This window comes from Barbus barbus, assembly GCF_936440315.1.
Source record: "Barbus barbus genome assembly, chromosome: 50".
NCBI lineage: Eukaryota > Metazoa > Chordata > Actinopteri > Cypriniformes > Cyprinidae > Barbus > Barbus barbus.
In genome coordinates this window covers 6,413,032-6,434,237 of record NC_136728.1, presented here as the reverse complement: position 1 = coordinate 6,434,237, position 21,206 = coordinate 6,413,032, and the positions used below count along the sequence as shown (strand labels likewise).

Here is a 21,206-nt window from a genome sequence, read left to right as displayed (position 1 = left end):
TTTACTCCCATTCATAGCTACCTTCTTCAAGGCCTGTTCATGCAGAAGCCTGTGATCGGTGAGTGAGCGGTACCATCGCTTTTCAGAACATTTACTTCCACTGTTTCTCACTGTTGGAGCTTCCTAACCTTTCCCGAACACCAGAGTCCTTTACGATATTCAAGAGACAATTAAAAAAATCCTATTGATATACTAACAATTTTTTTTAAATAATAATAATAATATTAAAAATGCCAATGATTTCACTATTCGTTACTTCCTTGGGTCGATTTTTTTTTATTTTTACTGATTTATTTTTATTTCATTTTATGTTATTATTATTATTTCATTTATTTATTTATTTTTATTTTCTTTTTAGCATTTCTGTTTAGTGAATTGCTGTAAGTAAATGCAAGACTGATTAATCTAAATGACCCAAAGTAATAAAATATTTAATGTGACAACTGTTTACACTATCCAAATGAGGAAAAAAACTAGCCTCCAAAAGAAAAAAAAAAAAAGATAACTTATCATTGTCAAATATTTCAGATTCAGTGTGAAATCATTGTTTTGTTTTAATGCCTAAACGCACATGTTTTTCGTGTGGAAAATTCTAGAAATGAACTGTCAGTAGGCCTTAGCGTAGACTCTAACATCAGCAACCAACAATGCTTGGAACATCACAATCAACTGACTTGCTTCCAATTAATAACTTTAAGGCAGAAGAGAACAAGTCATATGGGAGTGCTTTATCTCCAGGCCAAATGCTCTCCTTAACTGGAAGCAGATTGGTCACATGCCTCTGTTCCATTGTTCTCGTCGCGTCTGATGCCGAGGAATACTGAGATGCAGATGATGTTTTTTTTTCTTTTTTCTATGGTTTCACAAACGGGCTGTGGAAAGCATAATTCAGTAAGTGGATATTACTCAAAGCGCCACCTCAGCATCCTGGCAGTGCCAGCACACCTAGCTTTCCAATGGCATCTGAAGTTTATTATCGCAAGTTTCATTTTAGACGACAAACAAACCAAAGTAGCTGACGACAGCCTGTTTCCTTTTTGCCATTGCCAAAAGGTCAGACAGATGATATCCATAATTTGCCTGAAACCTAATCCCTATAGCTGCAAAAAATTAGATGTTTCGAATTGTTTTCTGGACGGTTTGTTTAAAATACTGCCAATATATGACTGATAAATGTCAAGGCCTATCTAGAACTGGTTTAAACATGAAATGCAAATACCTCTGGATTCGTAATACCTCTCAAGCACATTGTTCTGCATTACATAAGCATGCTATAGCTTCATAACCGGCACCTGAGTTGAACTGATGCATGCTACGAATGACATGCATGGCATTCCACCCTCAACCCAACCTGGTGCTCCATCTTCAAGTTCCTGACTCGCAGAACTGCTGAATGAAAGTTCAGAACGCGATATGCATTGGGGACAAAGCAATTAGTAAACATATTAATCACGTCAGCTCTTGTTGGACTTGAAAAACACCAGCCCTGTGTGTGCAGCATTTCTGCGTTTCTTCAAAGTACCTAAAAGTCGTTCTTATGAATGTGCAGAGAGCACATTCATAAATAACAATTCAGGTTCATTTATTGCTTGTCTGGACTGGCTTGTTTTTGCCGAGGGCAACAATTTAAGGGGAGCAGGTGTAATTTGAAACGTTGACCCTTTGGAGAACACTCTATGGAGCTCCTCTCAACCAATCACTGATCTAATCTTCAACTTGTCAATCAAATGTACATTACGGGACGCTTTGTGCACATATCAAGCTGAATACTGTGCATAACGCTATGACAATTCTGACAAGTCAGTTCTGTTGTTTTTATTTGCTCAGATGATGTATCGATCAAGAATAACTTGAAGTCACTGTCCTACTTATTTTGCAAGGATCTTGTGGTATGTATAGTATTTAAAAAGTATTTATCTTGGAATATGTCATATCATTTTATTTTATTGAAATACACTTTATAACATTGCTAACATTATAAAACCCTGATGTAGTAAAATCCATAATATATTTAAACTAGTGCTGTAAATCGATTAAATCGCACATTTTTTCTTAAATTAATCGTGATTAATCGCAAAAATAACAAATACTTGCATGCAGATTTAAGGCAGATTTCATTTATTTTTTGGTTACTTCATGATGACAAAACTATGACATTGCATGCTCGTAGTTTCGTTCATGCATTGATATGAAATGATACAGGCTACAGCGTGCACCTGAATGCAATTGAAGAACATGCGCTTCTAGCACAGTACCGTTTCCCTGCTGTTTGACTCAAATTTGGCACTTTTTTTAACATAAATTTCAGAATAAATGTTTTTCACCATGAAGAAAATGTTGAGTTTGAAATGTTCCAGTACATTTTCTTAAGACATTATTACTCTGTTTTTTTTAAATAATTTTTCTTTAAACATTCCGTATTAATTTTTCATGAAGTGTGGCCAGAACCCAAATGTTTGCGTTTAATGTGCACTGCTGGAATGTACAGGGCTTTGATGCACTCTGACATCCCGACAAACACCTTTAATACCCACCTGGCTGACTAACCATCCCATCTGCCTGTCTAATGCACAGCAGGCTGTATACTGTATGTGAGTGTGCATATGTGCGGCACATGTTTCTTCATGAAAGAGAGAGAGTGAACCAGTGTGTGTGTGTGTGTGTGAGAATAAGTCCAGATATTTAGCTCTATAAAGGGCAATAAACAGTATAAAGGTCCCACCACGCTCTTCACGTCTTGCACTCGAGTCACTGTTTTCTACAGCAGACAATGCAGCCCTCTGTCTGCTTTTAATTAGGTCTTAAGATCTGTGGTGATGTTGAGTACCGGGGGCACTAGACTGGTTGTGAGAGCTGAACTGTGCAGGAACCCACCATACGAAGCCACAGTCCATAAGTCAAAGGCCCTAAAAAACAATAACCACCATCTCGGTTTTGATTACCAACCACAGCAATCACTTCATGAATTGGTTATAACTCACGGTGCTGCTACTGAAATGAGCAACTGCTTCCATAGTAGGGAAGGGTGGGGTAAACTGAGCCACTATCTGTCTGTCTATCTGTCTGTCTGTCTATCTATCTGTCTATCTGTTTGTCTGTCTATCTACCTCTATCTACCTCTGTCCATCTGTCTGTCTATCTATCTATCTATCTATCTATCTATCTATCTATCTATCTATCTATCTATCTATCTATCTATCTCTCTATCTATCTATCTATCTATCTATCTATCTATCTATCTATCTATCTATCTATCTATCTATCTATCTATCTATCTATCTATCTATCTATCTATCTCTCTATCTCTCTCTCTCTCTCTCTCTCTGTCTGTCTGTCTGTCTGTATCTATCTGTCTGTCTGTGTCTGTTCATCTGAATGAATCTATCTATCTGTATGTCTGTCTGTCTGTCTGTCTGTGTCTGTTCATCTGAATCTATCTATCTATCTATCTATCTATCTATCTATCTATCTATCTATCTATCTATCTATCTATCTGTCTGTCTGTCTGTCTGTCTGTCTGTCTGTCTGTCTGTCTGTCTGTCTGTCTGTCTGTCTGTCTGTCTGTCTGTCTGTCTGTGTCTGTCTGTCTTTATTTACTTTGGGTCCTAATTAGTCGACGACCAGCACATTAGGAAAAGTCTGGTAAGTTTGGTATCGATGGATTCGGTAAGGATTCAGGAGTCTAAAAAGGTGACTCATGTGAAAATATGTCAACCCCACATAAAGTTATAAGCATTTGAATATTTGATTTTACCACTAGGTGGTGCTGTTTCGAAACTTATCAGGCTCCTTCAGGGCATTTTGCTGATGACCCATACCAAGTTTCGTAATGATACGTTAATGCGTTTGTAAAATATAGCATTTTACTACAAAATTCAACATGGCCGACGCCCAAAATAGCTGACATGGGAAAATTCTCGGCATGATGCACTGAATCTACAGAGACCATTGATTTTTGGCCAAATCATTCACAAGTTATAAGCAAAAATATGCATTTTTCATATCTCCTGACCACTAGGTGGCACCGCGCCGAAACACTGCAGGTAGCCTCAGGTCATGCTTGTTATAACACACACCAAGTTTCATCTCAATCCATCAAACCCTTGCAGAGATATAGCCTCAGATCCATTTTTATGCACTTTTTGGCGAATTTGTTAGTGTGGTATTCGAGAACGCTTGGACGAATCGACTTTATTTCCATAACTTTTTGCCACCATGGTCTATAGATTATCTGAGACAATTTTGGTGAGAATCGGACGAACAGTCTAGGACGAGTTCGACAAAGTAGGTTTTACGAACAATTGAATATAGCGAAAAAACTAAACCTTACGATTTTGGAATTTTGGACTTCATTCGACTCGGCTTGAGCCAAGGATTCAGAGGAAATTTAAATTTTGTGGCTTACGGTTCAAAAGTTATTAGCATAACAAAGTTGAAATTTTGGACTAGTGGTGGCGCTAGAGAGTTTGAGTTAGAGACTCCAAATTTGCTGTGGTTACTATTGACACTATCGTCTATCAGTGTGCCAAATTTTATAACTTTATAACAATCCGATCTAAATTTTAATCAGATCTGGCCAATTCAATCCGATTGACGTGTTTACATGTGACTTTTTTTATTCTGATTGTGCTTCTAGTCCTATTACGATCAGATTATTAGGGTCCATGTAAACGCAGCTAGTTTCTCTGCCACTCATCTGTGGTAGCTTGCTCATTTGAGTAGGCTCACTTAAACTTTTGTATGCTGACATAATTCCACTTGGGAGAAGTAACTTTTATGTTTGTGGCCTGAACAATTAGATGCATTAACATTTGGCCTAGTTGGGTCTTGCATGCATATTAAACCACCTCCTGAGGCAGTTTGAGCTGTTCAAGAATTGAGTCTGTATTTGAGGACCAAAGAAAACCATATTTCCACATCCTGTCATATCACATCCATTCCTATACTGTAAGTGACAGCTTTGACAGATGGTGAACACAATTAGAGGAGGGATTCACACAATAAATAATGCTGCATTTATGGCAAGTGTCCTCAGGGAACGGTAGAGTGCTGCACAGTCACAGCTGAAAACCACATTTCATCTGCCACATGTTCCTCATGCATCTGAGCAGATAATCTTTCAGTAACACTATTGCTTGAATTCAGCTTGTTGGGAAGTATTTACATGTATACCAAGTAAATGGTTTTTCATCCAACCATATCCAGTCAGTCTGTAGTGTCAAACTGTGCATGAACACAGGAAGGAAGCAATGAAGGCATGGAGTGGCAACACCTCCTCTCATTATAATGATCATGGCACTTGAAATCTGACAGAACTTGTACCAGAATGTTGATTAGCACAAAAATAATTTCTACTCATCCTTTGTTTTTGTTTTTGTTTTTGTTTGTTTAAAAAAAAAAGGGAAAATTGAAGTTAGCGTGAGGCACTTAAAATGAAAGTGAATAGGTTCAGTCTGTAAAGATTAAAATACTTAGTTTCAGTAGTATAACTATGGAAACAATAGGCCTATAATAAAAAAAAAATTATAACCATTTCTGTGTAAAGTTATATTCAGTTTTACAGCTTCTGTACCATTGAAAACTAAATGCATACCTTTTAATGTATATAAATAAAATGAAACGTTTATTTTATAAAGGTTAAATAAAAACTAAATAAAACCTTTAAAATATAATTTTGACAACTTTTCTGCTCAAATAATACTGTGCATCCATTTTGACAGAAAATTAATGTATTTGTTTTAATAAAATATGATACTTTGGAATTTTTTTATTTATTTTTACTTTTAAATTCTCCAAACATTTGCCCCTTTGGCTTTCAGTGTGCGTCAACTTAATTTTCCATCACTCAGTAATTTCCAATGATTCCAATTTCAGTTTTGTTATGCCTTTAATGATATATTCATAAACTTTTTGAATTTTGTTCAACCAAAATCTCATACTCTCTTGTGTAAGATAAATTTAAATCATGTGAGAGAGCTTTTTACTGTTTCATTGTATAATGTTTTTGAAAAGTGTTCTAGATTCGTGTTATTAACATTTTATGGCTGTGTAATCATGAAGCCCATCTCACAGCCAAAACTATTGCAAGCCCTGCTTTAGTTTATGTCATGGCTTTGTTTCTTAAACAATCACTGCTACTTTGATTCCAGCAAAAATAGTCAAGATAGTGAGTGGAAATGAGAGAGCGGACAGTGAGAGAACTGACCGATAACAGCTGGTTTCATAATGAATGTTAAAACTGGATTATAAGGATTTGAACGAGAAATCTGTTAAGGGCTGCCAAGCAGAATTGCATATGATTGAGTTTTACCAACCTGGCTTTGGGTTTGTAAAACATTTGTTAATTTGTTTTGCAGAACTACGCCATGTGCCTGCCATTTGACAGTATCTCATCCATTTATGTTTTAGCACTCCACAAAGTTCAAAACATTGGAAAGAATAAAATAAGAAAAAAACACTTTCTGGATAAAAATCGAGCCTTTAGCTTGGGGAGAAAAAAGAGAGAGAGATCAAAATTGAGATCAAAAACAGACCCCCTGTTCTCGAAAACAAGTTCGACTTGAGTTACATGTAAAAACCTTTTTATCTCCATAAGCATTTCCCAAAAGTCTATTTATCTATGTGGCAATGATATGCTAAAAACCTTTTTTTTAATTAAACACCCTCAGGTTACTCAGTCAACACTTATTTAATTGCTTGTGCATTGCTAAACAGACGTATGTGATAATCAAATCAAAATATTTTCCTAAAAATTAACATTTTTAAACACAACACTGTGTGATGCAGGAACTGCTGACTCTTCAATTATTGTATTCCCATCCCTCTTATTATCGGTCCGCTTCCAAGAGCCCAATGGGAGCATGTGACCAAGAGAAAACAGAGCTCTTCTGGCAGCGAGTGCTTAAGCACATAAGGATTTTATTGCACACCAGTCACTGCTGCCATGAGCCCACCATTGCATCTCTCACTTGCTTGACCTCGATCACACATGCATGTTCCAGGAAGCTGAGTGTACCTTTGGATGATGACCGGCTGGCATTGCTCATCTGGCTTTGCTCTCCATTGCATTAGCTGTCCAGTTGTAGTTTAGCTGACACTTTTATCCAAAGCGACTTACAATACACTTATTGTTCTTATAAGAGCCTGAAGTAAGTGTTTTGCTCGAGTACACAATGGTGGAACATTTGCTGCTCTTGAACCTACATCTACCTTGATTTTATTTAAGTCTACAAGAACAAAAGTGCCTATATTTAAAGAAATGTGAATTTATGTAATAAGGACTGATGACAGTTCTTCCCTGCAGCGTCCTGAAGTGGCAGCTGCTGCTTCTGACTTGTGCTGTTGGTTTGCATACTGTTTTGTTTTCAATTTTGTCTGTGTACCTGCCACTTGGTTGGCTGGACTAATTACATTTTCTGGAACTAATCATTAGCCAGACTTGGATTTTACATTTTGCCAAAGGATCCTGCTCACCTTATCTGCCCGCCATCTACCCAGCAACAGTTGCTCAGTAAGTCTCCATTTGCTAATATCCTATTGCAAGTGTGTCCATCTGTTCATCTCCAGTTGTAATAGTCAGTTCTAATGCTTTCAGTGGGCACCCTCGTATTATAATTATTCTCATTCTCTCTTCTTACTATTCCCTGTGGAAATAAGAGTCATGAAAACTTCTGGTCATTGAACATTTGCAGGAAAACTAGTCCTATTGTTTATCAGTAGCCAGGCCCCATTTTTTGTTGTCCTTGGATCTGAATAGTTTAAACACTCCTTTCCTCCATATTTTACAAAATATAAAAATATATAATATATCTACCTTTTCCACTTATATACCAAAGGTCTTACACATTAGATCCCTTCCCAAATGCTCTGAATAGTTTCTGTCTAGTTATCTGTTATTACTTTTTACTTGATAATTCGTATTTCTCATTCCAGTAAAATTAACTTCTCAAGAAATCTACCTTAGATCCATTTGATTTCAGTAATAGACCAGTACATGAGCTTTCCCACCTGGTCATACCTCCTTGGAATAAATTTTGGTTACACTTTCTATGAAGCCCATATTTGTAATACATTATAAGGGTATTCTTAAGGCATTATAATGAATGCATATTACAAAAAACTTATAATATGTTACATCATCTTATGAATATTCATAAGAACAGTTTTAATGTATTTTAATATTTACTTATTTGTGGTTATAGCTTTTAAGAGTATGATGATGACGATGGTGATTTATAACACACAGTGAACATGTTGCATTCAAGTTACAATGGATTATATTTCTCATAGTTATAATGTATTATGAGTCTCATATCTTGCCATCTTTCTTACGCTACTTTACTTGAAGCAATCAAAGACCACTTATAAGTATAATAATTATAATAATTATAATTTTTTCTCAAACAGCCATAAGATCAGATATCAGATCAGATGAATGTGTAATATGACACATTTGCTACTATTTTTAATGCAATATCAGTTTGATTATTTTGATGGTGCTTTACACTTTAGACAGCTGTTAAGTAACTCTGCAACTACATGTCAACTAGCAGTCATTGGCGGATTAGTAGTATGTCTGCTAAATATATGCTAACACTTTATTTTGATGGTTCCCTAACAGACAAACTGAATGAATGAATGAATGAATGAATGATGCATTTATATAGCGCTTTATTGTGTATTGCTGTACACCCAAAGCGCTTTACAATCATGTGGGGGGGTCTCTCCTCAACCACCACCAACTGACTATAAGTAGCTTTGCAATTATGTCAAAATTCTACCTACCCTAACCTTAACCTAAGCCTACTAATATTCTAATGAGAGTTAAATAACATGTAGTTGCAAAGTTATAACATGTAGTTGCAACAGACTAAGGGGACCATCAAAATAAAATGTAACTTAACATATAAACATTGTATTTTTTTTTTCAGTCAAAATTATTAATTAGCTCACATCAAAATTAATATTAGCCTCACAGGGAACACTCAAATAACACTCCACACCTAACCACTTACAAGATGTAGTAAGATACTGTACAGATCTTAAATAAACAATGTCAAGATATATAGTCCCATTTTTAATGTAAAAGTATATTTAATATGTTGTTCATTGTGTGTTATAAATAATCATAATCTTAAAATTTATAACCACAAATGTGTAAGCATTATAATGTTTTATAATTGTTGTTATTATTATTTATGAGATGATATAACATATTATAAGGTTTTTATAATGCATTATGGACTCACCCTTAAGAATACCCTTGTAATGTATTATAAATATGGGCTTCATAGAAAGTGTTATCAAAATTTTTGCTTCATATATACACTTCCTCCTCCATTTCAGTAGTTATTCTTTCCAGTCAAATATGCAGTACTGAGATGGCTGTCCACGGAGTTGTCAATGATCTCCTCTCTGTGTATTCTGGCACCCCTAGTAGTATAATGATGCTAGATTTTGCTATTGGCAACACTGGTACAGCTCTCTCCTGGTTTACTTCTTAGCTAATGGTTAGAAAATATTGAATTTCAGAGTTGCAAATCTACTGTTCCTCAACTCAAGGTGTCCCCCAGGGTTCAGTTCTGGGCCCTCTTTTGTTGTTACCTTACATCTTGCAATTTTTGATAATATGCATGATTTTATGCCTTGTTAACATAAATATTTGACTTGTTGACTTGAAAATTCTTCATGTTGCCACCAAAAATGAAATATGTTCCTGCTGACTGAAATAGATGAGGATTTGTTGAAAGTGCAGAAGTTATGATCTTGGAAACGTCAGTTAAAATGGGTTCGTAATTCTTCATATCCACTGTCAGGTATGATGCTTATTCATTTAGACATGGTTCTCCAATCCGGTTTGCGTTTTGTCCCAATACCAAATTAAATATGATTAAAAAATCCAAAAAGATAGAAAAGGAAGATGAACAACAGTGATACAGAGAAAACGATTTTTCCCCAGGACAAGCTAATGAGAATCTGTCATCGGTTTTCGTGAAAAGAAAAGGAAAAAAGGAAGAGGATTTCAGCAAGTTCTCCTCATAGAGAGTCATCACCTCCTTTAATAAGAGTCCGGCAGGTGTGTTTCCCTTTTACAGCTGCTGAGAGATAGAGAAAGTGTGTGCAGGAGTGGAGAGTGAATGCTAGACACAGACTCTGCAGAGGAAAGCTTCTCCAGAGAGCTTATAGATTGAGAGGTGGAAGCACTAGATGTTCTGAGGCTTTGGAAGAAAAATTCATTAATGGAAGTTTTAATAGAGAGTCTGAAATGAAGGTAGAAATGAGTAACCCGAAAAAAAGCTTCTCATGTTTGGGACAGTCCTGCCAGCCTCACTTATCTTTCTGGGCTGGGCTAAGTTCTCTCTCTTCACTAGTTCTCTTCTCTCTTTCGCCCTCTCCTTGCATTTGAGTGTAATGAGAGCCATGCGGTGAGTTGTGGATGAGAGGCGTCAGTTTGCAAGGCGTGAGAGGAGCGGGACAGGAACACACACACACACACACACACTGAGCTGCTGGGAGTTTCAGCGCTGCTTGCAAGGTGAGGGTCCGATCTATCCACTTGATGCTTCTGTGCATGAATTATTGTGGACAAGGCTGCTGTACTTAACCACACTCTGTTCACACACAGCTGACAGTTGAGTCTGAAGATGCTTTTACTTGATTTTTCTTTGATTGTTAGCACTTGTATCCATGCATACTTCACTGTTATTAAAGGGCTGACATTTGCTATCAGAGAGAAGTGTGATAAATACAGTAATTTGTGTGGTGTGTGTACTGTTATATATGCAAGTTTCCTTAAGTGTGCATAGTGTACAAGTGTGATAATGGGATAATGTCAAGTTAGAGAATATAGCTGTTTTATTTATTTTGTTTGATTGTTTTTTCAAAGTTTTTTCAGCTAGAAAAACTGACATGACTGTAATAATTGTATGCTTAATTTTTAGTTTATATACATATATATATATATATATATATATATATATATATATATATATATATATATATATATTATCTGTTAGTCATAAATATAGTCACTCCTGTAAATTGCATACAAATGTACACAGACAGAATGAGTCTATTCAAGCACTGAGGAGTTATTATTCAGGATATATTCAGGATCTATATCATGCTGACTCTGCAGCTGTAAAGTAGTCAGGGGCCAGAATTCCTGTACATGACACTGAGCCAGTTTTCAGCTTTTATTCATAGATTTACTGTCCCCCAGTTACTCATAAAGGAAGCCTCCCAGGTAAGTCATACTGGGAGGTCACTCACAGAGGTCAGGCCAGGTACTGGAATCTCAGATATTCGTCACTGGCAACCTGCGTCCACCCCTCCCGTCTTTTCCTCTGCTCTCCCCTGTGGCACTTTCCATGGATGCATGCTCAGTCCTGTCACTGAATACTAGTATGGATATTCCAGGAAAGTAAACAGTTGGCAGTGCCAGATTAAAGCGATACCCACAGTTATTTATTAATTTTTTAAAAATTGTTTGATTGTTTGCTTGCTTGTGTCACACTTTTGGGAAGACGGCTACTGTTTACCAGCTTTGAGTGGATTTTTACCAGGAGACTAGTGTGTATAGCCTATATCTAGGCATCTCTGTTAGTTCTCTGCATGAGTTATGTGGAATATTCTTGATTTAATATTTAAGAAGTTTTATAACTTCCTCTATGCGACGCCCAGCCTTAAAAAACAGGGGTGAATATTTCCATTAGATTTATCATCGTAACTGTTATTGCAATATATTTTCTCAGGCAGCGATTGTTTTTTTTTTTTTTTTTTTTTTTTTTAACCAGATGTTGCCCCTGCAAAACATACATGAATTTTGTGGCTGCAGAAGTAGTACAGTAGTGTATAATTAGTGTACAGTAGTGTAATCCATAATTGCATAAATAGAAGGCAGTTAATTGCTGAAATTTATACGAGTAATAAATTTTCAGCATCAAAACCACCAATTCTCCAACCTAAAAGAGCACTTGTTGTTTGTCTGTATGTTTTCCCATGTTTAAAGCCACCCGACATCTGGACTATTTAGATCACTTTATTTATGTATTTATTTATTTTATTTCCCTTTCCTTTCGGACTGCAGTTACACATTATACTAGTGCGAATCTCTTAAAAACTTGTATTTAGGACAGCATGTGTGCCTTGTCAATAATAGTTATGCATATGCAAACAGATTTATATAAACACATTCTCTGAGTCTTGTAAAGTGACCAAATAGGGTTAAAATAAATGGAAAAAATAGGCATTACTAAACAAATCCACATGGAGAAGAGTCTTGGAGAATATCCTATAATAATATCTGGAATATGGGATACAAATTGGAAGTGTTAAATAAGAGGCAGAAGTTAATAACTAATCACGTGCAGTTGAGGAGGATGCAGTGAGGATGGACAGAGTGGGATATTGAAAGATTGGATTGGTACTAAATGGATAGAGTGTTTAGAGATAATATTCTGTAGGAACAAATGAGAAAGGAAAGGATGAAAGAATGAGGGTAGGGAATGAAGTGTCGATATGAAGAGGAGTTTGAGATTGTGGCCACCAGATGGCTCTTTAAATAGTGTATGGAATGAAATCTGTGTCCAGACAATCCTGTTTCCTTATGTAACCGCTCACCTCAGCTCTCCTCTCTCTCTCTCTCTCTCTCTCTCTCTCTCTCTCTCTCTCTCTCTCTCAGCTGTCCGGGTCCATGCCAATATTCCCCCTGCGTAGTTCTCATTACTCTAATAACGGCCCTGGACTGAACTCATCACAGCGTGTCACCTGCCCTCTTAAACTTGGCTTGTTTCCTTTTATGTCTCCACTGCTGTCCCTTTAAACTCTCTCTCTTTTCACAAACACACAATGATGTAACACTGGAATCAGACCCTCAAACTCCCAGAATTCTTAAATGCACAAGTTTGTAGTGCCTGTATAAACTTAACTGATAACTGATCTTGGCTTCTAAATATACATTAATGGGATTTGTCACACATTTTATCATCCACTGTAAAGTGGCCCACATTAAAAGAATGAAAACAATATTTCAGCTCTAGATATGGCTTGGCTGTACAATAATGGGATTTGATGCACATTTATTTGATCCACTGGGAAACTATTGCAATGATGTGGTGTAGTATTCATGCTGTATTTACTGTATTTTTACAGCGTACAATAAAATGTCAAACAAATCCCATGGACACACATTTAAAGGGGTAGTTCACCAAAAGATGAAAATTACCCCATGATTTACTCACCCTCAAGCCATCTTAGTTATACAATACTTTTGCATTTCAGACTAATACAATTGGAGTTAAAAAAGGTCATGGCTTTTCCCAGCTTTATAATGGTAGTGAATGGGCATTGAGATTTTGAAGCATAAAAAAGTGTATCCATACGATCGAAGTGTTTGTGTAAGAAAAATATCCTTAAAACGTTCATATTTACAATATCCATATTTAAAGCTTTCGCTAACTGTCTTACCCACATTCACAAGAGAGTGGCGTTCCAGCGGATGACGTTGAACATAGGTGTGATGAGCAGGGAAGCGCAGAGGAGAGAGAGCAAATCACCGGTCACAAATTAGAAGTACAAAATGAGGATTTGTAAAGAAAAAAGTGATTTCGATATAAGCAGAGGAGACTGGTTTTCCTTTGCTGTAAACAAAACTTGGTTCTCACGAGACTAGCGTATTTTCACTGCAGCTTATGCTAATATGTTCCACTGGAATGGCACTGTGTCTTGTACGTGAGAACGACAGATAGAGTAAGATAGAGATTACAGTTTATAAAGTTTTAAATATGGATATTTTTCTTACACAAACGCATCGCTTCAGAGGCCTTTATTAACGCTCCTTACTTTGTGATGCCGTGTCCCGATGCGATGAGACTGAAACAATAACCCATTATAAACGAGGCATTTGTTGCATGCAGTTGGGACATAATTAGATTAGATTAGATTCAACTTTATTGTCATTATGCAGAGTACAAGTACAGAGCTAATGAAATGCAGTTAGCATCTAACCAGAAGTGCAAGAATATAGTGTTTTATATACATATAAGTGCAGAGTAAATGAAGATCGAATGATGATTTACAGAATGTACAGGTTACTGGTAATTACTGGTTATAATGACTTATACTTTCTTTTTATGCGTCACGTTGCATCGTCACTATGAAAACATACTTACAGGCTGTGAGTCAGAAACGCCAAACTGTCCTTGCAAAGTTGGAATTGCCCCATTTTATAGAAACAGTTGTGCACAGCTGGCATTGTAGCCTACTCTCCAAGGTTCAGGAAATTATGTTAGAAAAACGTTCCTCCGTAAAATGCGCTGCACACACTCTAATATTTGGGTTGAACTGTTCTGGAACAGTGTTGGAAATACAGCTTAACCACTGATTTCTAGTGGTGACCTCTTTTGGAAGCCAAAACAAAGTAGATTTGCTTTCACAACGAAACACAGCGTCTCCAGGACACCGCGCCGGCGGCAGCAACAATACTGCAGCGAGAATAATGCCTATACATTTGGGCTGTGTTTTGCACATTTTCCCACCCAGTGACGTAGACGTGGGGGCCTGTTTAAATGAGGCGTTTTAGGTGAGCGTGGTCGAGTCTTAACGTTTATAAAGAATATCTCTTTGGGTTTGAGACTTTAGTCTTTGCAACTTCAGGGATCTTATCTATGCACAAACAGCTTGTAACACTCCAAAGAGAAAGGAAAACTTGTAATCGCATCATAGAACCTCTTTAACTAAAAACTTTCAAATGTCTCGCAATCAATCACAAGACACATCAACCAGTGTTTAACCTGGCACGATGCGTTTTAGGGAGGCGAGAGTTCCATCAGCGTGCCTACAACTGAAGCTAGGCTCAAGGCAAAATCAGGATTCTATGCAAATTTTTGTGCCAAACAAATGGCCCATCCACATGATGTCAGAACATGTAGTTTAAGTTAACCACTAGACGCTTAGGTACCACCAAAATAAATGAGGTGTGTGACATGCAGAGACAGCGCTCTTCAAACTTCTTGCATAATCTGTTTTAGCACATGCTGCTACTGTCAGGACACAGGCTAGGAGACACAGAGGAATGTCAAACAGGGAACTTTATTGATAAGGTCAGATGTGAAACCGGGGAGTTACGTGAGGGCAGTTCAAGGTGACTGAGTGCAGGTTGGTAGGCTTGACGGTGCAAGGGAAGGAACAGAGATCACAAGCAGGAATCCAGAGAGCGGTGGAGAATCAATGGGACATCTGAGGTAAGTACATTCACAAGGTAAGGTTACAGGGTCTGGCTTGGTTCTGCTAGTGAACTGTAGACCAGACAATCTGTGAGTGAGTGGAGCGTGGCTTTATAGGTGGCTTGATTGGAGATCGGCAGGTGCAGAGGGTTAGAACACAGGTGATTGTGATCATGGGTAAGTGGTGACTGGTGACTGAGGTGACTGAGACTCACTGACAGCTACCACCTCATTTGGCTCGAGCGTACAGATTTTTATTTGTTTGTTTTTTTTACTAGGAATATGTATTTATTTTCTCCTTTGCAGTCTTTTTTGGACATTACTGAACTCGGTGGCTTTCAAAAAGCACCATCTACTCTTTGTCACGTGTTGTTTATGGAAAATTGGGGCAATAAGGTAATAAGAAATTAGCATTGGCCAATAATCTTTAATTCTGCCCTCAGGACTTCGTAATTCCCATGCAACCTGTCACGAAAAGAAAGTGTTTTGGAGAGATTTCATCACTAGTTTGGGGTCATCTGAAGCTTGATTGCTTGGCTCAACACTTGCTTCATGAGCTTCCAGACCAGAGCCACTGATTATTTGCGTCTCTTTTTTTCCTCAATGACAAGCAGAACAATTAGACTAATGGATTGCTTCGAACACAATTGAGTAATTTCAAAAGGAATCTGATAGAGTTATCAGGTGCGCAGATTGCAATTGTGCACCAACAACCAAACATCGTAAACCCCTTAAATTGTACGCAGATGAGTTTCCCATGTCAATTAGCACACAGATGATGTCAAGAGTTCAGCGTTTGTCCACAGCTTTTTTGGGTAACAAAGCCTTATAAATAACAAAGAGCAATATTGGAAGGGCTTTCATATATATTTTTTTAATATGGTAAATGGCATTTTATATGCTTCCTTTGCCGCCGTCTTCTTAAACTATCTCCAAGACAGTCAGTCTGTGAGAGCTCTTTTAAGTGGTTGAGTTGCATGGACCATATGCAGACTTTATTTTTGGATGTTGTTAGTTTTGAAGGTCACCAGTAAGCACATGCACACTCAGTTGGAGTTTGTCTCCTGCAAGTCTAGATTTATTGCTCTTACAGAGCTGAATGAACCATTATTCTAACATTTTTAGATTAGTCTTCATGTATTGTCTACGAGTGTTCACCAAAATGTCAGTTGTGTCTGGTTTATTGTAGCTTCCTGTTGGTTTCATCAGCCATTGGAAGAATCATACAGTATATAATGTTTCATCAGACCCAGTCTGAATCCTGAATACTGTCTGTACTACATAGTATGGATTGGATTAGAATATGTGAGTCCCAAATTATAGTACATTGAACACAGGACAGATGTCCAGATGGTAGACTTTTACTATTTTGAAGTGTCCATATTATTCACAACTCTTTGTGTTATAGAAAAAGGGGACTTTGAAATTTCTTTGGAAATTTCTGTGTGAATAGTCTGTAAAACCATTTAAAGTAAATTGTTGCATCAGTACATTGATTTACATAAGAATGCGATGATTTACACAAAAATGGTTTGCTAATATGGTAATTTTGTTTTTCTAGTTTTATTAATATATTAATTACTTACAACATACTTTAACAACTGTACTGTCAGCAATGCAATATGTCCTTTTTGTACATGTAAAATATTCAAACCTAACAGTCTTTGGTCTTCATTACGAGCAAAGCACATTTCTGCATAAATTGTTCGCCAAACCATTCTTATGTAAATTGACGCACAAATATTTAGTTTTTTTTAAAAATGGTTTTACAAACTATTTACACCGAAATTTGCTCTGCTCATGGAAGCATGCCTCAATGCTAGAGCATTTTAAAGCTAAAATGCTTGAACAATTTTAGGAACAATTATCAAAGAACCATTTTTAATGCCAACAAAGTGTGCACTTTTTAAACTTGGTATGCAAACTAAAATGTTTTTGGGTCTTTCACATTCGTTCTGCTCACGTTTGGTAAATGGCCTCTTTTAAGTGTATTTGGTTACATGTTGCCTAGAGATATACGTTTACAGAGATGTTTGCATGTAGGTTTGTTGGCCACGCCTGGCTGATAAAGGAAATGTTTAATCGCCTTTTTGCACCATTCGCTCCAGGGGAAGGGTGATAAACGTAAAGCTCATGTCTGGCTTGTCTATACACTCAGACTACAGTCTATTAAAGGGAAGAAGAGGATGTTGGGGGTTTTGTGATTGCTATGGTTGTTTCTTGCTGTAGGCACTTGACTTTACAGTATCAAGCCTCGTCCGGCCCACCTCCTCTATCAATTGTATGTTTATTATGATAGCAGTAAAACTATACGAGCCCCGCCCCGCTCCAAGGGGACCGAGAGGAAGGAGAAAGAAGGAAGGAGAGAGAGCTGCTAGATTGGCTCCAGACTCCATCCTCACCCAAATTAGACGCCCTCCTGCCAAGATCATAAGGTGCAGTGGGGGGAATGTGAAAAAGCGTAAATTCGGTCACCGTAACGCACACATTCATACACTCTCTAGGCCCAAATGCAGCTACAAGTGTGTATTTAAAAGGTTATAATTGAGAAATCACAGACCTCTCAGAGAAATAATGTGAATCTGGTGACTTTGTTGTTTTGAAATCCCTTTTTTCACTCCAAAATCGTGAAGAAATATCCCAGGATTTTATCAACCCTGTGTGTTTGTTGTAAATCTGTAGCATGCTGTTGATTGCTTTCAGTAGGAGCGACATGTAAATACACTCGTAATGGAAGCTTAGGAAGCAAATGGGCCGAATGGATTGAAAGCAGAAATCCGAAGCTTGTATTTATGTTAAGCTCTTTCATGAATCTTCAAAAATGAGCAGTAGAGTTGACTAAATCCTCCTTTTGAGGTGGGTTACTATTTTAGGTGGTTATGCATTACCAATGCAGTTCTTGTGGGTGGAGATTGTAGAACGTCAATGATGTGGACGCACATTAAGGATGACCCGCTGGCCTACAGGCATTGTAATTGCATTGTGTATTTACTTGCATTATCTTTGTGTAATATTAAATATTAAAGTTTAGAATATTAAATGTTAAAGTTAAAAGATTTAGATCAACAAACTAATTTTAATTATCTTTAAGCAGTGGTGGAAAGAGTACTGAAAATTTGTACTTAAGTACAAGTACTGTTACATTGCTGAAATAATACTCAATTACAAGTAAAAGTACTGGTGTCAAAACGGTACTTAATTAAAAGTACAAATTGTCTCAAAAACTAGTCTGAACTAATTACTTTTTAGTGGTGATATTTAATGAATTACCAAAAATATTAATTCATATCTTCGCTTCTGTGTCCTTACGCTCCGCCAGATGCCCCAAGAAAACAACAAACTGTGCTGATATACATCCACTGTAACGAGGAGGCATTTTCATTTAGATCCATGTGCAGCTTTATTAGTTCCACAGAATAGTCGTACAAGCAGAGGTCAATCACAGATGGTAAACACAATGTAGACAAGGCAGAATCATAAACCAAGTTCAGGCTGAGGGTCAGGCCAGGCGGCAGACTGAGAATAGAGCAGGTCAACAAGGCAGGCAGAGTCAGAGTAGGCAGGCAGAGTTCGTTCGTAATCGATATAACAGTCCAGGTCAGCAACAGGAATTCAAACACGGGAATAACGCTCAGAAATGTCTGCATGGGCAAGAACAAGACTCCGCACAGAGAGGGGAAGGAATGGTTTATATATGCTGGTTGATGAGGAACACCTGTGCGCAGGTAATCAGTCTCAGGAACGGGGTGATATGGGAAATGGTGTCCGAATGATAATGTTAGTACTCAGGAGATGGTTCCCTCTGGTGGTGATCGGAGGGAGCCACAGAGGCTGAATTTGTGACAGAGCCCCCCCCCCCCCCCGCCATGGCAGAGGCGACCGATGCCGGGGTCTTCCACGGGGTCTCGGGGCCGGCCTATCCGGATGGTCTCAGTGAAAGTCGGTGGTCAGAGATGGGTCCAAGATGTCGTCCGAGTTGACCCATGACCGTTCCTCCGGGCCGTACCCCTCCCAGTCTACTAGGTATTGAAGGATTCTACCCCGGCGCCGAGAGTCCAGGATTTCTCAGACACGATATGCCTCCTCACCATCTATGATGAGGGGAGGAGCCCTCTGGTCACCAGCCCTCTGGTCACCAGGCTTGAGCAAAGAGACATGAAAAGTGGGTGAGATACAGGTGGGTAATGGGTAATGAGCAGGGAGTGATAAACGAAATGAAACAGGAGTAATTTGTCTGAGGATTTTGAATGGACCCACGTACCTGGGACTGAGCTTCTTGCAGGGTAACCGGAGACGTAGATCCCGAGTGGACAACCAGACCCACTGCCCGGGTTGATAATTTGGGTTGATGCGGTGTCGATTGGCCTGTTCTGTGGTTCGACGAATAGCTCTTTGCAGGTGAGTATGAGCCTCATTCCACGTCTCCTCGCTCCGTTGCAACCATGAATTAACAGCTGGTAATTCTGAAGGCTCCCCTGACCAGGGGAACAAAGGAGGTTGGAATCCCAGAACACATCGGAATGGTGTGATGCCAGTAGCAGGTTTGCAGAGAGAGTTCTGGGCGTATTCAGCCCAGAATAGGTAGCGGCTCCAGTCGGATTGGTTTCGGTGGCAGTAAGATCGAAGGAATCGGGTTAATTCTTGATTGAGGTGTTCTACCTGGCCATTGGATTGGGGATGGTATCCAGAAGTGAGACTCACGTTAATGTTCAGTTGTTGGCAGAATGCGGTCCATACCCGCGAAGTGAATTGTGGTCCTCGATCCGAGACCACATCCTCAGGAAGGCCGTAGAATCTGAACACGTAGTTGCATAGGGCTTCGGCAGTTTCGAATGCTGTGGGCAGCTTTGGGAGTGGAATGAGGCGACAGGCCTTAGAGAAGCAGTCAATGACTGTGAGGATGGTGGTGTGGCCCTGTGAGGGTGGAAGATCTGTTATAAAGTCAATGGCAATGTGTGACCAAGGACGTTGAGGAATGGGTAGTGGATGGAGCAGACCAGCGGGTAATTGATGAGGAGATTTGGAGATGTTGCATATTTCACAGTTCTTCACGAACGCCGTCAGACTGAATGGAGGGCCACCAGAATCGATTACTCATAAGTTGGAGTGTGGCTGTAATACCAGGATGGCCTGAGCTGGGGGTTGCATGTACTAAACTGAGGACTCGTTGCCGTAAAGCCTGAGGGACATAGGTGAGATTAGGCGGGGTCTCGGCAGGTGGAGGTTCAGTGGTCTGGGCGTCAGTAATCTCTGTCCCATTGAATTGAATTGGTGCGAGAATGATGGAAGATGGCAGGATTGGTTCTTGATCGGGAGACAGGGTTGAGAATTCGTGGAGTCGGGAGAGTGCGTCTGCCTTGGTGTTCTGGGATCCTGGTCGATAAGTTATTTTGAAGTGAAATCTTGTGAAGAAGAGTGCCCATGGGGCCTGTCGATGATTGAGTCGTTTAGCGGATTTTGAGATATTCCAGGTTCCGGTGATCGGTGAGAACGGTGAAAGGTTGTTTAGCTCCTTCGAGCCAATGACGCCACTCCTCAATGGTGTGGCGCAGGTAATCAGTCTCAGGAACGGGGTGATATGGGAAATGGAGTCCGAATGATAATGTTAGTACTCAGGAGATGGTTCCCTCTGGTGGTGATCGGAGGGAGCCACAGAGGCTGAATTTGTGACATCCATGATGTCATGTAATACAGAAAAATTATAACCCTAATCTTTATCTTCATACTGAAAACCCAGATTGCCAGACAGTGATTCAGCTGAAATATTAGTGTCTGAGACACTGAGAAGGGAGACTGTAGTGTGCACAGCAATTTTTTAAATGCCCAGCTTAAATATGTAATATTAATTCAATAGTGCTCATAAATGGCTGTTGAGATAGTATTCTCAAGTGAAATGAGTAGAGACATGGACCCGGAAAACAGCATTCCTTACGTCAGACTTAACAAGTGGATTCTCCCCAAGCCGTCAAACTGATATCATCA

The 21,206-nt window shown here is 38.6% G+C and overlaps 1 protein-coding gene across 3 annotated transcripts in view; it reads left to right on the top strand.

The window, feature by feature from the left end:
- The window catches only part of znf469 (zinc finger protein 469), a 111,854-nt gene that overhangs the window by 11,375 nt on the left and 79,273 nt on the right, over positions 1-21,206 (top strand). Inside the window, exon 1 of one of the 3 annotated variants that reach the window (XM_079414680.1) lies at positions 10,398-10,534. The exons of 1 other annotated variant lie outside the window; for it this stretch is intronic. The gene's annotated coding sequence lies outside the window, so the exon portion shown is untranslated. Of the gene's footprint in view, positions 1-10,397; positions 10,535-21,206 lie in introns of those variants that run through there. One more of the 3 variants, XM_079414682.1, reaches the window with a different exon arrangement.